The 24,605-nt window shown below is 41.6% G+C and overlaps 1 long non-coding RNA gene across 8 annotated transcripts in view; it reads right to left on the bottom strand.

The window, feature by feature from the left end:
- Positions 1 to 641: 641 nt before the first annotated feature.
- The window catches only part of LOC103278501 (uncharacterized), a 48,005-nt gene continuing 24,041 nt past the window's right edge, over positions 642 to 24,605 (bottom strand). For all 8 annotated transcript variants that reach the window (XR_010005931.1, XR_010005933.1, XR_010005934.1 and 5 more), the window contains one exon: positions 642 to 24,507. This is a non-coding gene — a long non-coding RNA (uncharacterized LOC103278501). The remainder of the gene's footprint in view (positions 24,508 to 24,605) is intronic.

Raw genomic sequence — 24,605 nt, 5'->3', positions numbered from 1 at the left:
TGGAGGCTCCTTCCTTGGAGGCTTTTAAGCAGAGGCTGGATGGCCATCTGTCGGGGGTGCTTTGAATGCGATTTCCTGCTTCTTAGCAGGGGGTTGGACTAGATGGCCCATGTGGTCTCTTCCAACTCTACTATTCTATGATTCTATGATTCTATGATTCTATGACTACACAGAGAAGCCATTGAAATGTATTTATTTATTTATTTGTTTGTTTGTTTATTTACAGCATTTATATTCCGCCCTTCTCACCCCAAAGGGGACTCAGGGTGGATCACATTACACATATAAGCAAACATTCAATGCCTTTTAACATAGAACAAAGACAAACAAACATAGGCTCCGAGCAGCCTCGAACTCATGACCTCCTGTTCAGAGTGATTCATTGCAGTTAATTGCAGCTGGCTTGCTCTCCCGCCTGCGCCACAGCCCGAGCCCACAAGCATGAAATCCACAAGCATGTGGACAATTTCAACAGAAAGGAGAAAACCATGAAAATGAACAAAATCTGGCTACCAGTATTTAAAAAAAAACTCCAGAATCAGAACAGTAAATAAGCAGCAACACTCTGAAAACAGAATTCCAGACATGAATCAATCAGGGGCAGCTAACGACTCTGAATAAAAGATTCCCCCAGGCCAGGATTTGAAGCTTGGAAGGCCATTTAATGCTAATCAATGTGATTAATTACAACATTCACACTGGCCTCCAACAGACAAGAGCTCTTTTCCCCACCCTGAAACTTCCACAGATATATAAACATTCCTTGCTTAGTTTCTCCATATATCTCACAACCTCTGGGGATGCCTGCCATAGATGTGGGCAAAACGTTAGGAGAAAATATTTCTGGAACATGGCCATACAGTCCGGAAAACACAACTCTGTGATTCTGGCCATGAAAACCTTCAACAATTCAAAGCAAGGCACAGTGTTATGGGATACTGAGCGCTGGTGTTGGGTCACTCTTTTGGACAGAGATGGCCAAGCGCCTTGTTAAGCCTCCTCTCCCTGGATTCTAATAGCACTGAGCCAGAGCAGTCCAACTGGATTAATTCTACAGTGTAGACAGGGCTGTAGTCAAGGGGGGGGGGGGGTTAAGGGTTCGATCCCCTCCCCATTTTTTCAGGTTTTTAAAAAAACCTGGTTTACTCATTATTATTTTTTATTATTTTATTATGACACAGCAAACAAGATAGATATGCTATTATTATTATTATTATTATTATTATTATTATTATTATTATTATTATTATTATTTACGTCATTTCTATCCCGCCCTTCTCAACCAAGGGGACTCAAGGGAGCTTTCAGATCTGGCAAGATTAATTGCTAATAAAGCAACAATAGAATAAAAACATCAAGCAATAAAAGCAATTAGGCATTAAAACACACGAAACAATCAACAAAACTTAAGACATATAAAGTGCATAAATCCATTCGTCCAAAAACCTTGCACATAATCTGTGAACCAGGCCGTGTCGAAGCTGTGAAATTTATTCGTTGAACGCTTGTGTGCATAACCAGGTCTTTAGCTTCTTTCTAAAGCCCAGAAGGGATGGAGCCTGCCGGATGTTGCTGGGGAGGGAGTTCCGCAGCCAAGGAGCCACCACTGAGTAGGCCCTGTCTCTCATCCCCACCAGTTGTGCTTGCAACAGTCTGAGGGACCATGAACTGGCCCTCCACTTAAAAAATTTGAGGACCCCTGGACTAGACAACCCCCTAAATAACCTGTCCTTGCACTTTACTGTTGTTCTCTACCCAATAATATTATTCCCCATCTTACGTTGCTCACCACTACTCATCAGACTTATGCACTTTATCCATTAGCCCTATTTTCAGAAGTGAGTTGTGCCGGCCCACCCATCCATGCCTAGAAATGGACTTTATTACAGGCTCAGCGATTATTGGTTTCATTCTATCACAACTGCTATGTTGTTTATAATTGTTGTTGTTTTATTCTGTTTTATGATACTGTGTATGTATTTTAATGTGATGATATTCTATGATGTTGCCCGGGCTCATCCCCATGTAAGCCTCTCCAAGTCCCCTTGGAGAGATGGAGGTGGGATACAAAAATAAAGTTATTACTATATTATTGTTCCCTGAAATAACCACCACTTCGACTTCCCTGGCTCAAATGTTATGGAATCATGGAAGTTGTAGCTTTACAAGGGCTTGAGCCTTCTCTGCTAAAGAGCGCTGATCCCTCAGCAAACTAATTGGATTGCCCCAGGATTCCATAGCATTGAGCCCTAGCTTAATGTAGTTTGGTGCCAAACTACAATAATTCTATGGTATAGACTAGGAATGGGCAAACTTGGGCCCTCCAGGTGTTTCCAGACTTCAACTCCCATAAACCGGATTTAAAGTGGATCCATGCTCTGGTGTGATGAGGCAGAGGCCCTGAGAACTTTCATGGAAATGAGAAACAAATGTTTGTTTTGAAAATCCTAGTCATTCCCCCTGACAATTCCTGTTCTTCTTCACAAGTGTTTCTTCATCTTTGTCCTTATCAGGTGGGGGAAATGCCATTTTGAACTCAGGCCTTGAATAGTTTAAAAAAGGAAGATAGCAATCATCATAATCAATTACATACCAGTAGAAATCTGGGGTATAAATTAAATATCCAAGAGAATAAAATCAGAATATTCTGAAGTGTGTGAAGAGTGCCTCTGGTGCTATGCAATAATCCAAATCCATGCAGTAGGGATTATAGGAGAGTGGAATTGGGGGCAAATGGTCTAAAATAGCTCTGAAATCCATCATTTGTTTTCTTAGAAATGACCATCTGAAAACTAGTTTAAATTAATCCACACTTGGGCCAGAAAACAGCCAGTAATCAAGAAATCTGCTGTATGCTGTTTATGACTAAATTATATTTTTTCCTTATTTCACAGTAGTTTTGTTGATGTAGTATTTATTTAAACCTCATTCTGCAATTTTATTGTGCTCATGTATGGAATCCTGGGATTTGTAGTTTGGTGAGGCACCAGCTCTCTTTGGCAGAGAGCTGCCAAAGTCTAAAGACTATTATGTAATTCCATAATCCATAATCTTTAAACCATGGCAGTTAAAGTGGTGTCAAACTGCATTCATTCTACAGTGTAGATGCACCCCTAGTCTGAAAAACCAAATAACTTATTATTATAGTCTTTTTAAGGCTCTTTTATTTTTAGGTTTCTTATATTTTTGGCTCCTTAATATGAATTTATCATTACTGCTATACAAATAATAACTATACTCTACCATCCTATGTGCCTTTTCAGCAATAAGTGCTACTAAACTCAGTAAGGTCCTCAATAGTGTGTATAGAAGTGCAATATTAGGCCCTGTTCTTCATTCGTAGAATGCATGCTGAAGGACAGAGACTACACACCTATGTTTTGGGTGCAGTAAAATATAGCAGCGAGGCTGGCTTCCATTGTCACTGGGATGATGGGGTCTGCTGACACTTTAACTGGGACCTTGAGGTCCATGTTCTTGCTTGCCAATTTAGGGCCGTATTACAGTAGAGTTTCACTTATCCAACCTTCACTTATCCAACGTTCTGGATTATCCAACACAGTCTGCCTCCTGCCCAGATCCACAGCTGTTTCTCTAGGCAGCAAGGACTGAACTTTTTAGGGATTTTACTTCTAACAATGTTGTTACTATAAGTTCATTTTATAGAATTCTATCTTTATTTTCAGTCAATTTGTTAGTAGTCAATGTTTTTGTAGTCAATGTTTTCAATACACTGCAATGTTTCAGTGATAAATTTGTAAATACAGTAATTAACATAACATTACCGTGTATTGAACTGCTTTTTCTGTTGATTTGTTGTAAGACATGATGTTTTGGTGCTTAATTTGCATAATCATAACGTAATTTGCCATTTAATAGGCTTTTCCTTCATCCCTCCATATTATCCAACATTTTCGCTTATCCAACGTTCTGCCGGCCCGTTTATGTTGGATGAGACTCTACTGTATATCGCTTCTTCCATCTGTGCTTAGTGAAAGCCCATAGGGATTCTGGAGCCATTTCCAAAAAGGCATGCCCGGTGTAGCATTGCATTTGCAGCACATCTTACCAGATCCTCCTGTATGGATAAAGATCCAGAGAAATAATTTTATATAAACATTTCCAAGCTACAATTTAGCTATGACTTTTTCCTTGTATAACTTTAGTTAGAAGCCTAGGGTCGTCTTAATCCATGCTACTTCCCCACACTTGCGTCCTGAATCTCAGTAATTTTACCAGATCATGCCCAGAAGTATAAAACTGCATATCATTTTAATTATTAATCCTATTTTCTGAAACTATTTCTTTAGGTCTTCTTCACTTGGTCTAATTCCTCTCCGAAGAGAAATTTCTGTCCCACATCTTGACCTGACAGAGCAATAGATTTCTATATCCTGACAAATGTGTCTTTCCCCCTTCCCAGCCTCAGCCTCCAGCAAAGGATTAACTCTGTAGTTCTGCAACCTGAAAAATGTTTTATCCACATTTCAACTTAATTTGTGTTTCTCCTGCACAGTGAATTACTGACATGCCATACAGTGAATATTGTCTACTGCGCATTTAAAAGTATGGGTTTCATTTAATTTCTCCCCTTCCAACAATAGCTTTAGTTTAAATCCTGCCCTACTTTGGTGTCTTCGGGCTTTTACAATGCAGTACCGCAAATCAATATATGACTCACTAACTAGGGCCTGCAGTACAGAAATAATTAACAATAAATTTTTAAAGGAACTGAAAGCTTTGCATTAGATTAAGTTACTAAGGAGGATGATACAATAGAGTTGCTAACAGTGATGTGCATTTTCCAAACATTTGCCAGTTCTTTAAATAATATTATCTGATTTAGCACATTTTATTTAAATACACTATTCTAATACATCCAAAGCTTTACATGCAAATTAAAATGGAATATTTGTAATAATGTAAAGATAATAGCATATACTTATTTTATATTAAAAAAAACAATCACACCTGAAAGAGTACTGTATTTTTAAGATTACATCCATCAATGGAAGGATTACTAGTGAGAGATTAAGTGAAAACAGTCAAAGATATAACACAAAGTCTGACTAAATAATATCAATACGACTTCAGAGAAAACACATCAATACAACCATAATCCAAGTTTATGCTGCAACTACAGAGGCAGAAGAAAAAGAAGCACTTTAAAGATTTTGTGCTGAAATTCAGGTAAAAATTGACCATGCACCAAAGCAGGTGTTATTGTTAATTATAGATAATTAGAATGCAAAAATCTACACCGTAGGGTTAATGCATTTTGATAACATTTTAACTCCCGCAGCTCCTAGGATTCGTAATTTAGTGAAGCACCCGTCCTCTTTAACAGAGGGCCTGATAAAGGTACAACTCACATGATTTTGCTTCATTGAGTGGTAGGAGTTAAAGTGGCATCAAACAGTTTTAATTCTACAGTGTACACAGACCCAAAAATTGCGGGAAACTTTGCTCTAGTATCAGGAAACCAGGCAGAAGAGCTGGCTGAATTTTGTGAAAAGGATAGTCCCTTTGTAGCAGATCTTGCTTGAGTTTGTTGGTCCTTTCACAGATTTTCTTCAGTGTAACAGATATGTTTGATTCTTAGAGCCAAGCTGTAGGTAATATTTCCTTTAATTCGCTGAACATGGCAGGATCTCCAATCCAGATAAGCCTGAGCATCAGTGGACTAATTATGAAGAATTGTGACAATTTTGTGATACTCAGTAGTGAAGAGGACATGGAGGAATGGCTAGAAAAGTTTGTATTCTACACGAACAAGTGTCCATCCTGCAATCACGTTTACATCCAGCAGCACAAATGAACATCCAAGTACCCATTTTCTTCATGTCCATTAAATAAGTACCATATAAGGTAAAGGTAAAGGATTTCCCCTGACATTAAGTCTAGTCGTGTCTGACTCTGGGGGTTGATGCTCATCTCCATTTCTAGGCCGAAGAGCCAGCGTTGTCTGTAGGCACCTCCAAGGTCATGTGGCCAGCATGACTGCATGGAGCACCATTATCTTTCCACCAGTAATTGATCTACTCAGATTTGCATGTTTTCGAACTGCTAGGTTGGCAGAAGCTGGGGCTAACAGCAGAAGCTCCCCGGTTTTGAAACAGTGACCTTTCAGTCAGCAAGTTCAGCAGCTCAGTGGTTTAACCCACTGTGCCACCTGGGGCTCAAAGTACCATATAAGAGATACTTAATTACTAGAGACCAAAACACCTTAAAGGCACCAGATCCCACCTGATCTTGACAGTTACCGTGCTATTGGCTGTATTTCCGATGAAAGAATTGGCCAAACCATCTCTGAATATTCCTTGCCGGAGAAAACCTTATGAAGTTCATGGAATCGCCATAAATTGAAAGGCAAATTGAAAGCACACATATATACACATTTACTTACTAATCAGTAGGGTTGTGCAAAACTTTGTGCGCCATTTCTCGTATCTATTTCATAAGATTCATACATATGATGCAATATTAAGAAATGCAAGGGGCGCCCATGAACAAAATGTAAGATTCAAAATACTCACCTATGACTTTTCAGAAGAGTTATGTAAGTCTCGTAAGTGGTTCCAAGTCTCTCTTGCGGGCACTGCTTCTCCCCCAAAAGGGCTGGGTTTGGGTCCCCCAAAAAGCACCAAGGAGGATAGTGAAGCCTGGAGTCAAGGGAGAAGCCCCACTCTTTCCCTAAAGGGGGTGGCAAGGGGGTCTGGGGCAGGCAGGAGGGAGGGAGGGAAAGAGAGAGGCCTGGCTGGATGGCCAAGCAAGCACATGACCAACCCAGAGAGAGACAGGCAGAGACCACACTCATATTGAGGTTTTAACGTGGGCAGCTCCAGTATTCTGAAATGAAAATTCTGGGAAATGTAGTTTAGGGTGGGGCCTTTTGAATTCTCTATCATAGAGGGACTCACCTTCTGAAACTACATTTCACAGAATTTCTCTCTGAAATTTCTGGGGTTCATTCTCCTAAGGGATTTTGAGATAAAGGAGGATTGTTGGGAATCAAATAAACCCTTTCAGGTGGGCAAAGTTGAGAGGCAGTAACTACCCAAGTTTACCTAGTAAATTTCCTATTATTATTATTATTATTATTATTATTATTATTATTATTATTATTATTATTATTATTGTTTCAAAGGCTGGACAGGCATCTGTTGGAGGTGCTTTGTGCTTTTCCGGCCTGGCAGAAGGGGGTTGGACTGGGTGGCCCCAAGGGTCTTCCAGTGAAATAGTACTGTGAAGTTAAGTTGGTTAAAATTAGCTAAAAATCAGTGGATGTGCAAATCTTTCTGAAACTTGAGGGGAATGATGCCCTGTTTATGCTGTATCATTGAACATAGAAATTCAAGGAGATAGCTCTTGTAGGTATTGTTAATGTTGATCACAAAAACTTTTTAAAATCCCCAAAAATCAGTGGCAGTGTGAAACATTCTGAAACTAGGAGGGGGGGGGAGGTAACAGTGGTAAATGTGTTCTACCATTATAGCAAGTTTCATCCTGATAGTTCTAAAAATGAGGGAGAAAGGAGCCCCGAAAGCTTCCCCACTTGCGCAATTACATAATGAAAAAGTAACGAAAATTTCATTATATCCTTATAGTAACAATGCAACGCTCTTACGATATTTTAGAAACACTTTAGAAACAATTTGCCCCCACCTCCACTTTTTGTTTGTGTCAGGAGCAATTTGAGAAACTGCAAGTTGCTTCTGGTGTGAGAGTATTGGCCATCTGCAAGGACATTGCCCAGGGGATACCTGGATGTTTGATGTTTTTACCATCCTTGTGGGAGGCTTCTCACATGTCCTCGCATGGAGCTGAAGCTGACAGAGGGAGCTCATCCATGCTCTCCCCGGGTTGGATTCGAACGGGCAACCTTCATGTCAGCAGTCTACCAGCACAAGGGTTTAACAGTGTGTAAGAAGGAAAAAGGAGTTAAGCAATACAGGTCAATAGAATATGTAGCCTAATGTCTTAAGGATCTACATGATCAGTGGACTTTTTAATTTGCTGTGTAGCATGTTGTCATGTTTAGACCAGTGCTTATTGTTATACCACATTCATATAAATGTGAAATATGTGAAGGCTATACAGTAAAGGGTTGTTGTTTTAAAAAAAGATTTCCTACAGTTTTCAGCTTTACTAAAGCTGCATTTGTTATAGCTATGCCCTGGAGGGTGGATGTTGATGGTAAAAGATAAATAATAAATAAGGGCAGGAAATGATGGCCATTTTTTTCCTAGTGAGTGTCTGTAGCAAGTTAGATGACTGTCTTGGTGTGAACAACAACGTTGGATTTCAATCATTTCTTTGCCTGCTTACGCAGTTGGACCATTAATTCAATACAAGGAATTAAATCCTTTGAGAGAGTATGCAACAATTATTATGTGCACATGGCTATGCTTTTGTGTGCCTAATTTGATTGGCTATTCGGAAGAGATGTTGCCATAGCTACTACTGTATCATGCTGTAATTGCTGTGTATCTTTACAGACAAATTGTAAGGGAAGACCTCTGAAAATTTTGTAAAACCTAGGATGGGCCTACACTGTAGAATTAATGCAGTTTTACATCATTTAACTATCATGACTCAGTGTTACCATATGGGACCATGGCAATTGTAGTTTTGCAGGGTCTTTGGCCGTCTGTGCCAAAGAGTGCTGGTACCTCACCAAACTACAACTCTCATGATTCCATGGCACAGTTAAAGTGATGTCACACTGCACTAATTCTACATTGTAGATGCACCCCAAGTTCAAAGGTGTTCTTATTTAATCTAATGCAATTAAGTATAGCATGGTGTATCTTGTAGCAATTGACAGAATTAGACCTCAAATTCATAAAAATTGTGTTTAGAAACTTGGACATATATCACAAAACCTTGGGGATATCCACGCCATCTCAAGAGCAATATGACCAATGCTGATCTTAAAGGGACTTTAAAAAAATCTACATGTGTCTGAAATGCCAAGTGAAAAAATATAGGATAATACTTGAGCATGAATAATTCCTTAAGGTTAATCTGCCCCTGGCAGCAGACAATTTCTTTTTGTCAGATAGTGCTGAAGAGGGATTGCAATTCTAAGTGCAGTATATAAACATTTTTGACTTCCAGTAAGCAGGCTTGCAAAAGATTTGCTTTCTTTCATTTTGTTTTGTTTCAAAGTCTACAAAACTTTATTGAAAAACACTTGAGAGATCATGTTCCACTATAAATCACTTTCCCTCATGTTTAAACATTCACATTTTGGCATATTTGTATAATATAAATATACATGCAAGAAGAAAATAAGCCAGCATGCGAGAACAAAATAGGGAAACACTTGCATTGTCTGTGTAAGAAGAACCACAAACCTGACTGACCTGCCGTGTTTCCCCGAAAATAAGACAGTGTCTTATATTAATTTTTGCTCCCAAAGATGTGCTAGGTCTTATTTTCAGGGGATGTCTTATTTTTCCATGGAGAAGAAATCACATTTATTGTTGAACAAAAACTGAACATTTATTATACACTGTACAGTAGTTGTCACCACAAACCAGCATAACCAGACAAACTGTGAATCCTATCAAGAATTTCTTGTTACTACCACTATTTCCAAGTACAACAATCTATTGTACGTATATTTACCAATCCTGCATGCTCTTGTGTTCTGTTCAGCAGGCATGCTTCCAAACAAAAACTTTGCTAGGTCTTACTTTCGGGGGAGGCCTTATATTTAGCAATTCAGCAAAACTTCTACTAGGTCTTATTTTTCGGGGATGTCTTATTTTAGGGGAAACAGGGTATGAAATGAAAAATCTCTTTGATTTTGTTCATAAGCAGCATAAGTTTCTCTTGTTGGGAAAATTGCCAGATATATTGTCTGAGCTTTAATTTATGGATTCTGGAATGATGGGAAAGACACATAAAAGGCTACGGTAGTGATGAGACCTTGGCCAAGCTATAAAACAACGGACCAGTACAGAAAAGCAACAGACTTGGATACTTTCAATATCTCTTTGCTGAATGTACAAAGATAAGACCCTAGTTTCACATTATTGGTCTAAAGACAAAGGGGGTGTTGTTTCTGGACAATAAAGAAAAGTGATGTAGTGACCTCAGTCCCGTCTCCTGACATACCATATACTAGAGTCAAATTATATAGCAATGTCACAATAAATAGCCCCATCTAACATGGGGTGTTAGCTTAACCCTTGAAGGTTCAAATAGTAACGTCAATGTAGTCAAATAATCCAGCAAAAACAAATCTATTAAACTGGAACTAAGAATGAGGTAGGGCAATGGCATACTCTGTGTGTGTGTGTGTGTGTGTGTGTGTGTGTGTGTGTGTGTGTGTGTGTGTGTGTGATTGAATGAATGAATGAATCTTCAAGTTACCCCTCAATGCATGGTAACCCCATGGATTTTGTAAATATGGCATAATAAAAAACAAAGAAATCCTGAAGCAAGCAGTATTTCTCTGTCTTCAGATATGTACCAGGAAAGTAGCTGATCTTATGTTAGGATCCTCTCATTGGCATCCCATCTATTCTATACGCTCATGTCCGTAACTTTTAATCAAAAATCAACCCAAAAACCTACGTTAGGTTATCCATGGGTCAGTGCAGGGGTCCTCAAACTTTTAAAGCAGAGGGCCGGTCCACAATCCTTCAGACTGTGGAGGGGCCGAATTATCATTTGGAGAAAGAAAAAAAAAATCCTTATGCACACTGCACATGTCTTATTTGTAGTGCAAAACAACAACAATGAAAGAACAATACTATATTTAAAAATGAAAACAATTGTAACCAGCATAAACCTATCAGGATTTCAATGGGAAGTGTGGGCCTGCTTCTGGCCAATGAGATAGTCAAGTGAATTAGGATTATTGTTGTTGTTGTGTGCCTTCAAGTCATTTCAGACTTTGGGCGAGCCTAAGTCTAAAATTATTTATTTATTCATTTACTACATTTATTTATTACATTTATATCCTGCCCTTCTCACCTTGAAGGAGACTCAGAGCAGCTGTATGTACACACAATATATTATATTATTAGCATAGCACAATATTAACATTATATATTACTATATTGAACTATACCACTATACTGTAATATTATATGTAATATATAACATATAATTAATATTATTATATGGTATTATTATCAATATTATATGTATATACAATATATAATATTATTAAAATGATATAAAATATTATATTATAAAACTGAGGGTGGGGGCCAGATAAATGACCTTGGAGGGCCGCATCCGGCCCCCGGGCCTTAGTTTGGGGACCCCTGGGTCAGTGTGATTACTGTATCTTAAATCTTACTAAAAAGAGGAACTACCCTTTTCTCTGAATAGTGTGGCAAAGAACAAGAGACTATCCCATGAAAACCTTAAAAAAGCAACAACCCCTTCAGTCCTCTCTATAGTGATCCCCCTTCTGTCCTTTTTGAATGCCTGGATGGAGAAATAGTGGCATTGGCACCAGGCTGGGACAGCCTTGGTGCTTTCTACTCTCCACAGAATGACCCTCAACTTATCCATAGATCATATCAAAATCCATAACTTTGGTCCTCAAACCTGCCCTTGACTTATAGGTATATAAATGTTGCAAATAAATAAATAAATATGAGTATATATGTCAAGGACAGAACGCCACAAGATCAAAGTTAACAGAGTTTATTGGATTACAGAACTCAAAAATGCCCGTAAAATACAAGGGCCAGGCAGTATTAGCCTTTAGGAGCAAAAAGGGACAAGGAAAAACGTTCAAAAGATAAACCGGATTAAACCGGAGTTTAATCCGGGTAAAAACAAACTGCTTGCTTCAGCCTGGGGATAAACAAAACAAAAGCCGAGGAACAAAAGATACAAAAGAATGCAACTAATTGGCAGCAGATTCCTCTCTGCTGCCAACACTGTGCTTAGAGTAACTTGCGTCGCTCCCACACACACAGCAGACAGGATTTCCAACACGAACAGATCAGCCAAGGATTGTAGCAGTAGAGTAGACCCAGTTCCTTTCCGTAGATCAAAGCCAGAAGCAGACGTTTGTAGTTTCCAAGTCCAAGAAGGGGGAAGTCAAGCCGTGGTCAGTTCAGTCCGAATTTCAAAGCAGGAGATGGCGTCCGTCAAGAAGACGACGGAAGGTCAAGCTAATAAGAGTAAGCACAGGTTTGCACAAACAAATGCCCACACAATTCCTCCCGCCGTCTGACCCTGAATTCCAAAACAACTTACGTATCAGCACACGAAAACACACCAGTCTTCAGGAAAGCGTCCCACACAGATCCCAAGCGTTCGTCCAGATTACCTTGCCCAACGCAATTTGCAATTGCTCCCAAGTCCCATTTTATGCCAGTTACAAATCCTCATCACTGTCAGCTGTCCTCCTTAACCCGGGCGTTTCCTCATCACTTTCCTCATCAGAGCTGGAACACCTCTGACTACGCCCCACAGCATCTCCAGCTGTGGATCCCGTCCCATCCCTCCAGCTAGACCATGGGTCTAATCCTGAAGGTCCCCATTCATCTTCTATCCCATCATGGCCAGTGGCACCCAATTCCTCCCTCACCCGAGTCCAATCCATCTCATCCTCCTCCGAGCTAACCAGCCCCTCCTCCATTCTCTCCGTAAACCCCTCAAAAGACTCTTCGTCAGATGGTGCTGCAAAAATGTCTCGCAGTCTTTTTCTTTCTCGCTCCTCGAGAGTATCTGACTCTCGAGGAGTCTTACGCCCACGTCTGTCAGTAACAGAGCCATGAGGCTCAATCATAACACTATCCCCTCTCACAAAGGCCTCCTCCCCCGATGGCGGAGAAGTGGCAGTGATACGCTCCGCTATAGCACCACGACGACTGGAGGTATCTAGTTTCAACAGCGAACGATGGAAGACTGGATGGACCTTTAAACTAGACGGTAAACGCAAACGAAACGCAACGGAAGAAATCTTTTTAACGATAGGAAAGGGACCCAAATACCGAGGCGCAAACTTTCCCCCAGCCTGTTTAATATGTTTGGAAGATAACCACACCAAATCCCCTTCTTCCAACTCCTCCCCTGCCTGCCTGTGGCGGTCAGCCTGAGTCTTTTGCGTTGCCTTAGCTTCCAACAGTAAGCGACGGGCAACATCATGCAATGCAGCCATTTCCGAAGAGCGGTACACAGGGTCCGAAGAGACCACATTGGTCGACGGCGCCACACCTCCCCGTGGGTGAAAACCATAAGTTAGCTCAAATGGCGTATGCTGACTAGACGTGTGCACCGCATTGTTGTAAGCAAACTCCGCCACCGGTAACCACTTCACCCAAGCCGTGGGTTGATCTAAACAAAAACAACGCAAATACTGCTCTAAGAGCCCATTAACCCGTTCCGACTGTCCATCCGTTTGCGGATGAAAGGCTGAAGAAACGTTTAACTTAGTCCCTAAGCACTCATGGAAGTGTTTCCAAAAGCGTGACACAAATTGCGGAGCCCTATCCGAAATAATCACTTCGGGTGCTCCGTGCAAACGATAGATGTGCTTAGTAAATAGTAAGGCCAACGTAGGGGCCGCCGGAATGGTTGAACAAGGAATAAAATGAGCCAGTTTGCTAAATAAATCCACCACCACCCAAATACAAGTATACCCCCCAGACTTAGGCAAATCCGAAATAAAATCCATGGAAATGATTTGCCATGGCCTCTCAGGAACAGGTAGAGACGACAACAACCCTCTAGGGCGCCCAACAGGCGTCTTACTCTGCTGGCAAACAGCGCAGCTGTTACAAAAGCGCAGAATGTCTTGCCGCATCTTTGGCCACCAGTAGCTCCTGGTGATAAGCTGTACGGTCTTGAACCTGCCAAAGTGCCCAGCCATGGGTTCGTCATGGTGAGCTCTAATCACCTCCAACCTGAGGGCCCCCACTGGTACGTAGACCTGCCCCCTGCGTACCAATACTCCGTCTTGATCTTGTAGATGCGGCAGTATTGTACGGTTACCTGCTGATAGCAGCATCAGTTGCTCCTGAGTCCACACATCATCCCTCTGAGCCTCAAGGATCTGGTCATGTAACCCGAGCTCATTATCTACAACACATAGAGAGGCAGTAGGCAAGATGGTCTGACATACTACCTGCTCATTGGTCTTAAACTCCGGCTTGCGGGATAAAGCATCGGCCCGCAAGTTTGCCTTCCCCTCCACGAACTGCACCTTGAAGTTAAACCTGGAGAAAAACAAAGCCCATCGGATTTGACGCTGGTTTAACTTTTTTGCTGTTTGCAAGTGCTCTAAATTCTTGTGATCAGATCTGACCACGATCTGGTGCCGTGCCCCTTCAAGCCAGTGCCGCCACACCTCAAACGCCACCTTAATCGCCAACAACTCCTTCTCCCATATGGTATAGTTCTGCTCGAAGGGTGTTAGTTGCCGTGAGTAAAATCCACAGGGACGCAAGGTCCCCGAGGAATCCTTCTGAGACAATACAGCCCCCAACGCGTAGCTAGAAGCGTCCGCTTCTACCACGAACGGTTTGTCAACATCAGGATGTGTTAGTATGTTGTCCGATTGAAAACTAGACTTAAGTTGTAAAAACGCATCGTGAGCTTCCCGCCCCCACACAAATGGCTGTTTCTTACGCAGGAGCTGCGTCAAAGGTACCGTGAGCTTTGCAAAATTCAGAATAAACTCCCGGTAGTAATTAGCGAAACCTAAGAACCGTTGTACATCCTTCTTAGTCTTAAGCTCCTGCCATGAGTTGACGGCGTCAACCTTATGTGGGTCCATTTTAAGTTCCCTACCTGACACTACATGACCTAGGAACTCCACTTCAGGCACATGAAAGACGCACTTGGAAGCCTTGACGAAAAGCCCATTAGCCCGCAGACGGTGCAGAACCTGCTTGACATGTTGACGATGTTCTTTCTCGTCCTTAGAAAAAATCAAGATATCATCCAAATAAATCACTAAAAATTGGTCAATTAGGTCCCTGAACACATCATTCATGAACCTCTGGAAGACCGCAGGAGCATTGCAAAGTCCGAAAGGCATGACTCGGAACTCGTGGCATCCGAAACACGTGTTAAATGCCGTCTTCCATTCATCACCTTCCCGTATACGGATTAAGTTATATGCCCCCCGCAGGTCAAGCTTGGTAAAGACCTTAGCCCCTTGCACCCTTGATAACAGTTCCGAGATTAAAGGTAGCGGGTACCTATCCCGAATGGTGTATTTGTTTAGGATCCGATAGTCGCAGACCAGCCTAAGTTCCCCAGTCTTTTTGGCTACAAAGAATACTGGTGCCGCAGTTGGAGAGCTAGATGGGCGAATAAACCCCTTGGCTAAATTTTCATCTAGAAACTCCCGCAAAGCTTGCCTTTCCGGTACAGTCAAGGCATACAGCCTTCCTGCTGGCAATTTCGCACCTTCTGCTAGCTTAATGGCGCAATCATATGGCCTGTGCGGTGGTAATTTGTCCGCTTCTCTTTTACAAAATACATCAGAGAACTCCCCATACTCAGCAGGCACTCCCTCCATATCAGATTGAGTAACATTCAGAGTGCAACAATCCTGCCTCTTTAAGGTCAATTTACGTGTCGCCCAATCTACTTGTGGGTTTACTACAGCTAGCCAATCCATCCCCAGAATCACATCATATCTAGGCAAGCTCGTAATATCCCACACAAACGTTCCCGTTACTCCCTGCACTTCCCACATTACTGCTGAGGTTTCATGGTTAACCACCCCAGTCTCCAGCAGTCTCCCATCTGCTCCTTCCACCCACACGTCGCATGCCTTGCGCACTCTAGGAATGCCATGCTTCTTAGCAAACTCAATATCTACATAAGAGACCGTAGCCCCTGAGTCCAGCAGTGCCAAAGTAGAAACAAGTTCCCTTCCCCCAACAGATAATGTAATGGGTACGAAAACATGCTTCCTCCCCTCAGTTGACTGCTTGAGGAGCCCTAGTGCGTTGGACTCACGTCGCACTAGGGCTGGCCTTTTCCCGAAAGCTGAGAAGGTTTCACATTACAGTTTTTGGCAAAATGCCCAGCATTCCCACAGTACAAACACAACCCCAGCTGCCTCCTACGGCTCTTTTCCTCTGTAGACAGCTTTTTAAAGACCCCAAGCTCCATAGGCTCTTCCCCCATCACCACAGGTGCCCTGGTAACATGCATGGGTGGCGCACACATTGCTTTCGAGTGTTTACGAGCCTCGAACCTTGCGTCTAAACGCAGCACCTTAGCTACTAAGGCGTCCCAATTTTCAGCCGGCTCCAAGCGTGCTAATTCATCCTGGAGCATATCACTTAACCCAGCAGTAAATAAAAGCATGAATGCATTTTCCCCCCAATCCAGCTGGTGGCGATACAGGTTAAACTTATTTAAGTAATCCAAAACAGTCCCCTTTCCCTGTTTCAACCGATACAGAGCCCACCCAGCATTCTCCGTGCGGAGAGGATCCCCAAAAGTGTCAGTTAATAACTTTTTGAAATTATTCAAATTGTCCTTGACTGGGTCATTTCCCAAAATTAAATTAGTGGCCCATTGTCCTGCGGGACCGGTCAACAAACTCAAAATAAATGCCACCTTGCTAGCGTCTGTAGGAAAAGCATGAGCACTGAGCTGGGAAAAATAAAGCTCCACTTGTGCCAAAAAGGTTGGCAACTTGCACCTGGTTCCGTCAAAGCGTTCAGGAGTCAAAACATGTCCTTTCACAGCATGAGCTGCTTGACTGACGGTAAAAGCCGTTTGTAATTGCTCAAATTTGGCCCTTAACTCCTCCATCGTCTTCCTGACGGGTTTATTACTGCAATAAACTTTTTATGGCGTTGGGCAATCTGTCAAGGACAGAACGCCACAAGATCAAAGTTAACAGAGTTTATTGGATTACAGAACTCAAAAATGCCCGTAAAATACAAGGGCCAGGCAGTATTAGCCTTTAGGAGCAAAAAGGGACAAGGAAAAACGTTCAAAAGATAAACCGGATTAAACCGGAGTTTAATCTGGGTAAAAACAAACTGCTTGCTTCAGCCTGGGGATAAACAAAACAAAAGCCAAGGAACAAAAGATACAAAAGAATGCAACTAATTGGCAGCAGATTCCTCTCTGCTGCCAACACTGTGCTTAGAGTAACTTGCGTCGCTCCCACACACACAGCAGACAGGATTTCCAACACGAACAGATCAGCCAAGGATTGTAGCAGTAGAGTAGACCCAGTTCCTTTCCGTAGATCAAAGCCAGAAGCAGACGTTTGTAGTTTCCAAGTCCAAGAAGGGGGAAGTCAAGCCGTGGTCAGTTCAGTCCGAATTTCAAAGCAGGAGATGGCGTCCGTCAAGAAGACGACGGAAGGTCAAGCTAATAAGAGTAAGCACAGGTTTGCACAAACAAATGCCCACACAATTCCTCCCGCCGTCTGACCCTGAATTCCAAAACAACTTACGTATCAGCACACGAAAACACACCAGTCTTCAGGAAAGCGTCCCACACAGATCCCAAGCGTTCGTCCAGATTACCTTGCCCAACGCAATTTGCAATTGCTCCCAAGCCCCATTTTATGCCAGTTACAAATCCTCATCACTGTCAGCTGTCCTCCTTAACCCGGGCGTTTCCTCATCACTTTCCTCATCAGAGCTGGAACACCTCTGACTACGCCCCACAGCATCTCCAGCTGTGGATCCCGTCCCATCCCTCCAGCTAGACCATGGGTCTAATCCTGAAGGTCCCCATTCATCTTCTATCCCATCATGGCCAGTGGCACCCAATTCCTCCCTCACCCGAGTCCAATCCATCTCATCCTCCTCCGAGCTAACCAGCCCCTCCTCCATTCTCTCCGTAAACCCCTCAAAAGACTCTTCGTCAGATGGTGCTGCAAAAATGTCTCGCAGTCTTTTTCTTTCTCGCTCCTCGAGAGTATCTGACTCTCGAGGAGTCTTACGCCCACGTCTGTCAGTAACAGAGCCATGAGGCTCAATCATAACAATATATGAGTATATACATTAGGACTCTGAGTTAGTCAAAACACATAACAAGAGATGTTGGAAAGAATGCTGTGATGGATTTTATGTTGTTTGGACTTGAAATGACTTTGACAACAGCCACCACCAAAGCCAGTGGATAGCAATTCACATAGGCAAGATACAGAAAAAGAAGAGGGAAATTTATAACTTGAAGTGAAAACTGTCAGACGGTGCTGCATATCTGAACAGGGTAACAGGTTGGACACAACAAACTTTGCAGCAAATGCACATTGCTATTTCAGCCACTAAAAGGAAATATAAAATGGCTTTTTCATATTCTAGTTTGTTATAGCACATCACATTTATCACAAAGCATTGTATATATCTCTCTGAAAATACAATTCTGAGCATTTGAAAATGCAGTCTTTTATTATTTGGTTATTTGTTGAGGAAATCCATATGATTTTATATTACAAACATCAAAACATCAGGACGTCCCCTGAGCAACGTCCTTGCAGATGGCCAATTCTCTCACACCAGAAACGACTTGCAGTTTCTCAATTTGGTCCTGACACAAAAAAAATTACATAGGTAATGGCATCAAAACCACCAATGTATAATTTATGCTATGGCAGAACTTTCTCATTTTGTAGCCTGTGGGTAACAATTTTATAGGAAACAACTGATCAATAATCCTACATCTTCAGCAGGCCCTTTTACAAGCTGGATTTGATAACATTTTCTGTCAACATCATTAATCTGTCAGAACCCATAAAGATTGCTGTAGGAGGATGGTAACATCATCCCATAAAATTGTACTCCATATTTTGTGGTTAAAAAACAGTTCAAATAAACAATAACTTCTGCATGTTATATAGTAAAATGGATAAACTTTAGCATTGAAATTATTCCAATTATTATCTAAAACAGGTGGGCAACTGAGGAGTAGACAAAGGCCATTGGGTCCCCAGATGTTTTCTAGTGTGTTGCAACATAATATTTCCTATTTATTTATTGATTGATTGATTTATGTATTTATATCCCGTCCTATCTCCTTGAGGGGACTCAGGGCAGTTTACAACAGATATCAGAAAATATTCAATGCTGTGAGAAGCTGAAAAGAAGACAAAAATAACCAGCCCCCAAATTCCAAAAAAAAAATCCACACATGGCTTCATTGGATTGCATTGTCATGTAATGTCACTTTCAAATGTCGCTTTGGCTGACTTTCAGTCCAGCTTTGTTGTGTCACTGTTTTTAATAGCAGGGTGGCTGGGCTGGGTGGGTGTAGAAATAGTATGTGGACACATTTGTGACTAGATTGGTGTATTTTAATAGTTTCCAGAGGTGCATCTACACTGGAAATAGTGCAGTTTGACACCACTTTTTGATCTAGATACATCTACATTGTAGAATTAATGAAGTCTGTCATCATTTTGACTGCCGTGGCTCAAGGTTATGGAATCATAACTGATGTACAAAGAGTGCTTGAAAATTCTGTGGAAATCTTCATTCTCATGGAATCAGGGAAAATGCCTAAAATATTATTTTCATAGTGGGAATGAAATAGTGGAATGTTCCTACTTTTGCACAGAAGTTCAAAAGAATACTTTGAAAGCAGATACTGTGGGCGAAACAAGAGAGGACTGCGAAGAATGCAAACACAGGAAACAAAGGGAAATTACATGGGGGCAAGAAAAGGCACATTGACATCTTACAAGTCTCACTGGGAAAACTGGGGATTTATTAAACATCAATTTTATTGAGAAAAAGGGCAGAAAATGAAGGTATCATGCCTTGGGGACAGAGGGAAAAAGCTTATAATAGTGAAATGTTATTTGGGTGACTATTGCTCACAAAAGTGCTGATGAAGCTCCACAAATAGTGTGTCTGGGTGGTTGAGGTTAAAGTGAAAATTAAAGAGTCACTTTTCATTATCTGCAGAAGTGTATATTTCTTCTCCTCATGTCATTCAGTGGCAGTTCACCTGAAGGGAGTGAGTTGCATTTCCTTAGGATGGATTAAAAGATTTAACTGTCTTAAGTAATTCAACAATTAGCCTATATGATTTAATTATGGAAACCAATAACACCTTGCTTCTATTACAGGGACACAATGGCTTAAGAAAAGAGAAAGTATGAACAGCATCTTGGGCAATTTCTAGTATTAAAAATGGCAACTCTATGTCTGGGGCTAACAATTAAGACAGAGAAGTTCACAGAAGCAACTACTAAGTTGTGTTTTTTTTTGTTTTGTTTTAGCACCATTGTGGCCTGCTTTGTGGTCCATAAGGTGACAGCAGTTGTGTTTTGGTGACTATGGTTAATTTTTAAACTATATATCTACTTTATTTTTATTTTTTTACACTCAGAAGTTAAGAGAAGGGAATGCCTGAAGGGGTCTGAAGGCATAGCCACTGTTCCACCCTCCAACAACTGTTGCCACAAGCATTATCACTACAGATAATTCTTTCATCCCATAGGCTTTTTTGCTTGTAGATAGTTGATCATCTAGTGGAATTAGATACTTGATGGAGATGACAATTACCAATGCTTTCACTTTTACACTGAAATGTTTTCTGGATCCATTTCAACCCAACTTTTAGAAGAAAACTGCCATATAATCCAGTTTCTGAATCCAGATTATCTGCTTTGAACTGGATTATATGGCAGTGTGTTGTTGTTGTTTATTCGTTCAGTCGCTACCAACTCTTCGTGACCTCATAGACCAGTCCACGCCAGAGTTTCCTGTTGGCCATCGCCGCCCCAGCTCCTTCAAGGTCAAGCCAGTCACTTCAAGGATACCATCCATCCATCTTGCCCTTGGTCGGCCCCTCTTCCTTTTTCCTTCCATTTTCCCCAGCATCATTATCTTCTCCAAGCTTGCCTGTCTCATTTTGTGGCCAAAGTACTTCATTTTTGCCTCTAATATCCTTCTCTCAAGCGAGCAGCTGGGCATTATTTCCTGGAGGATGGACTGGTTGGATCTTCTTGCGGTCCAAGGCACTCTCAGAATTTTCCTCCATCACCAAAGTTCAATCTTCCTTTGCTCAGCCTTCCTTATGGTCCAGCTCTCGCATCCATAGGTTATTATGGGGAATACTATTGCTTTAATTATGCGGACCTTCGTTGCCAGTGTGATGTCCCTGCTCTTCGCTATTTTATTGAGGTTGGTCATTGCTCTCCTCCCAAGAAGTAGACATCTTCTGATTTTCTAGCTGCAGTCTGCATCTGCAGTGATCTTCGTGCCTAGAAATATAAAGTCTGTCATTGCCTCCACGTTTTCTCCCTCTAATTTTCCAGTTATCAATCAGTGTGGTTGCCATGATCTTGGTTTTCTTGATGCTTAACTGCAACCCAGCTTTTGCACTTTGTTCTTTCACCTTGGTGATAAGGCTCCTCAGCTCCTCCTCACTTTCAGCCATCAGAGTGGTATCATCTGCATACTGAAGGTTGTTAATGTTTCTACTTTCTACACATTTTTTCTCTTATACATGCACTGTCACGTTCTGCTCACATCTGTGGAATGAGATGGGATGTAGTGCTGTGTGTGTAAGGTGAAATTCCTCCTCTTTCTCCCTTCACCTACTAGATCAGGGGGCCCCAAACTAAGGCCTGCGGGCTGGAGGCCCTCCAGGTCATTTACCTGGGCCTCACCCTAAGCTTTAAACTTAAGGTTGCCCTTAGTCTGAAACGACTTGAAGGTGCAGAACAACAACAGTCCTAATTAACTTGACACTCTCATCAGCTGCGGTGGCTCAATGGGTTAAACCCTGGTGCCGGCTGAACTGCTGGCCCTGAAGATTGGGTTGCTGACGTGAAGGTTGCTGGTTCGAATCGGGGACATGAAAGAAGCCTCCCAGCTAACACATCTGGCCGTCCCCTGGGCAACATCTCTGTAGTTGGCCAATTCTCTCACACCAGAAGCAACTTCTGACACGATAAAAAAAACCTCATCAGCTAAAAGCAAATCCACACTTCCCATTAAAATACTGGCAAAATTATGTTGGTTAACATTGTTCTTCATTTTAAATATAGTATTGTTCTTTCATATATTTTTTTGCACTACAAATAAGATATGTGCAGTGTGCATAGGAATTCATTCATTTTCTTTTTCAAACTATAGTCCGTCCCTCCTCCACTTACAGTCTGAGGGACCGCGAGCTGGCCCCCTGCCTAAAAAGCTTGAGGACACTTGTACTAGATTTTTGGGTGTCTTTTCCCAAGAAGGAAATATCCATAAAAGCAAGAATGGGGGCTGCTGCCCTCTAACTGTCCCTCCCATTTTACCTTGTACAGTATTAATCAGTGCTTTGAACTACAGCTTTATACTTGGTTGACCCACTGTGCGTGGGTAAGTCCCACTCTCTCAGCTTGAGAAGAAAGTAATGGCAGCTTCCTCTCTGAACAAATCTTACCTGTGATAGGTACACCTTAAGGTTGCCTTAAGTCAGAAATGACTGGAAAGCACACAACAACAAACAAGCACCCGATAACTGTGATTTATAAACAGCCCACCCTCTTTTCTATCTTGTTGTAAAACAAATATGAGACTTGTTATTGATACCTCTGTGCCTTTCCCAAAAGAAACAGGAGTGGGGAGAGGACAGTCAGAATCATGGCCCTCTGAAACAGCAGAAAAAGCTTTTCTTCCAAAGTGTTTTTGCTAGCCTCTTTAATTCATGTCTCCTTTAAAAGGGATGAAAAACCACAGGCTTTATTCTTAAAAGAACTCGTATCATAAAATCAATTTAATGACAATCTGAAAAGGAGCTGAATATAACAACTTGTGAAGGTTGAATGAAAAACCAGCACCCACAGAAAAATAGTAGTGTAAAAGCCTTGTCTAAAATTGCAACTAGATATGATCATATATTTTTTACTCTTCGTTTCCTCAGAAATTCTGTACCATTTTTGTTAATAAGACTAATGGGAACACCCTAATTTTTTTTAAAAGGGTGGGTAAGGCAGGCAGAAGGAATGTAGAGAATGAAAGGAGCACTAGTGGCTGGTATTTCTCAGCTTTTGGGCTGCGTGGTACCACCCAACGGCAGGGTATTAGTCTTGATCCGCATAATTCTTCATCTTGCGCTATTGGTTTATCTAAAACTGTCAACTTGGTCAAGTGTGATAAATCAGCAGGGACTATTTTCCTGAAGATTTGATATATATGTATCTTAAAATTCAGTGTTATAAATGACATCATGTTTGAATCAAAAGAACTGACAACTTGCTATAAAACCAAGGGGAAATGCCCTTAGGAAGATCATTGTTTCACAGCAAGTGGTTATATACATTTTCAATATTCTTTGGTACTAAATTATCTGGTCTAGCCATGATTCCAATTCTTTTTTTCTTTTCATGTTAGGTTTAATACTATCAATCGCAAATTATAATTCAAAGGGCTTCACTGCCCTTCATCTCCTAGATCCTCCCAGTCCATTAAATTTAATGTTACCAAGCGGAAATGGGGAAGCAGTGACTGCTGAATTGTCACTGCCTGACAATTGGTCATATTGGCTAGGAGATCTGACAGAGGCGTCCAGCATCCATCTGGAGAGCAATGCATGCCCCATCCCTATTTACAAAGGAAGGTTTCTGGTCATTTCTGTTGCAATCTTATGGATGCCAGAGGTCGTATTTAGTTGAGTCAGGCCTTACTCCAAGATAAGTCAGTATAGAACTGCAGACTGCCACTACCCATTTATACTGGAGTAAGCTCTACTGGAAGAGAGTTCTGTAAATACAATGGGCTCAAATCAAACCTGCACTCTCCCTACATTACTAAATGGAGACTACTGTACTGCGGACTTACCAGGAGATGACATATCTCATTAGAAAAGACAATAGAAAAGGCAAAGTAAAAGGCAAGAAGAAGACAGAATTAAATGTAAATAGGGTTACTGTATGTTAGGAACAACTTGAAGGCACACAACAATGGTAACAACAGCCACAATAAGAAGACTCAGGACCTCTTAACCCCCCCCCCCCCACCCCAGGGCTGTGCCATTTCACCAAGCAGTCACCAGCGAAAGTGAAGGTGAACGGGGTGCCTGGTAGAGCCCCACATACCCTCCCTCCTTCCCCTATGATGAGGACGGGACAAGGCGTGTTGGCATCCTGCCCCTGTCCCCATCATATGGGAGACAGGGTGGCAACACGCATTGCCCTATCACCCATTCCTCCATCATATGGGGAAAAGGATAGAACGCTTCCCCTCCACTTCGGGAGGAACGTAAACAGAGCCAAATCAGCATCATCTCATGATACTTGGCAGGCCTAGTCTAAAAGAAGAAAAAAGAGCACAAAAAGCCTCATATGAAGAGGTCCATATCCTGGTAATCTATAGCTCTGAGTTTTCAAACTCTTAACCAAGCAATTAATAACGTTGTCGTTTCACTCATTCAGTCATTTTCGACTCTTCATGGACCAGTCCACGCCAGAGCTCCCTGTCGGCCGTCACCACCCCCAGTTCCTTCAAGGTAAGGTTCCTTCAATTAATAACAGGATGTTTGTATCCTGGATGATTGAAACAGGATATTTCATTCGTAAGGTTTGTTTAGATTGAAAGTGACCTGATGGCAATAACAAAACACAAATAGGATTACACAGGCTGCTACATAAACCTTCAATATATATGCAATCAATATTTGTATTAATGTCAGTTTTATTG

The sequence above is a fragment of the Anolis carolinensis genome, chromosome 4, assembly GCF_035594765.1.
Source record: "Anolis carolinensis isolate JA03-04 chromosome 4, rAnoCar3.1.pri, whole genome shotgun sequence".
Lineage (NCBI taxonomy): Eukaryota > Metazoa > Chordata > Lepidosauria > Squamata > Dactyloidae > Anolis > Anolis carolinensis.
This window is presented reverse-complemented; position numbering and strand designations above follow the sequence as displayed.